The 1,218-nt window shown below is 50.6% G+C and overlaps 1 protein-coding gene across 1 annotated transcript in view; it reads left to right on the top strand.

The window, feature by feature from the left end:
* LMF1 (lipase maturation factor 1) overlaps nucleotides 1-1,218 on the top strand; it is a gene marked incomplete at its 5' end in the record, with an annotated part of 27,956 nt that overhangs the window by 6,699 nt on the left and 20,039 nt on the right. The window lies entirely within an intron of this gene.

The raw sequence follows: 1,218 nt of genomic DNA, 5'->3' as shown, positions 1-1,218 counted from the left end.
GGACACCGGCAGTGGCTTCCCCTGCCCACCAGCCTGCATATGGACATAGGCTCCCTCAAAACATTTTTCCCATGTGCTATCAGCAAATGGGTGACAGCCATAAACTAAGAATGAGAATGGGGAGCGAAACTCATAAAATTAATGACTGTATATTTTTTAGCCTGTTCTGCAAAACCTTATTCACATAAATGTAAGGACCTTACGGCAGTGGCATGAGGCAAACCCATCTCAGCTTATCACGGGCTTTTCTCTTTGTTCCTGTATCTTCTCCCGGCGTGTCCTCTTCCCTCGCTCCTCTCCCCCCATCCCAAACGTCTCTGTTTGCTTTCTTTGTGGTATTTTCATTTTGGCGACTTTTGGATTCCTCGGCGATGACATAACCCTCGCTCTTTGGCCATGGGTTTATATTCACCCCGCTAGTTTGTGTGTGCTGGAATTTCATTTAATCTGCATTAGGTATGCTTATCCCTCAGCAAGACGGCAGCAAAGGTTAAAACGAAGGCAGCAACAGTGCCCAGTGTTGCAGAAAGGTGGAGAAGGTTGGATGGGATCTGTTGGCTTAACTCTGACTGTACTTTGGAGGGCTCTGGCAGCAGAGGAGAAATCCAGCTCACCCAAGCAAAGGTTGTTGCTGAGATGAGCGAAAGGCCATTTATTTCCAGGACAGGAATGTCCCGAAAGGTTTAAAATACAAAGTGATCTCAGGTTTAAAACCAGAGGAGGACAGGGTGTAAATACTGCTGCGTCACGGGGGAGCACAGGCTGTGCCGGTGCGGAGAGACACCATCACACACCTCTCTCTGCAGAGCCGGGCCGGGCGCTGAGCAACCGGGATGTGCGGGAGCAGCCCAGAGAGGATGAGGAGGAGGAAAAAACATGCCCTCCTTCACATCTTTATTATTAGTGTTTAGTTCACTGAAAGGTTCCCCTAAGTGTTTCTGCTCGCCCCAGCGCAGGGGGCTGCTGGAGGTGTCTATCCACACCAGCTGATTAGCAGCAATTAGCCTTAGCAGCAATTAGGCATCCCTGGCCCCCCCCCGCCACAGCACCCTCTGGAAATGGGTGGGTTGACCCATCCCAGCCTGTGTATCCCCTGCCCACTGCAGCATTCTCTCATCCCCTCATGACATTCCCATGGCACACCGGTCTCCGTGGGGTGATTTCAGATCCTGCCTAGAAGAAGGCTTAACAAAAGGAGAAAAAAAACCTTTGGAGAAG

This window comes from Eurypyga helias, unplaced genomic scaffold (assembly GCF_000690775.1).
Source record: "Eurypyga helias isolate BGI_N326 unplaced genomic scaffold, ASM69077v1 scaffold19062, whole genome shotgun sequence".
Classification (NCBI taxonomy): Eukaryota; Metazoa; Chordata; class Aves; order Eurypygiformes; family Eurypygidae; genus Eurypyga; species Eurypyga helias.
The sequence above is the reverse complement of the archived record's forward strand: the minus strand, read 5'-3'. Positions and strand labels throughout refer to the sequence as shown.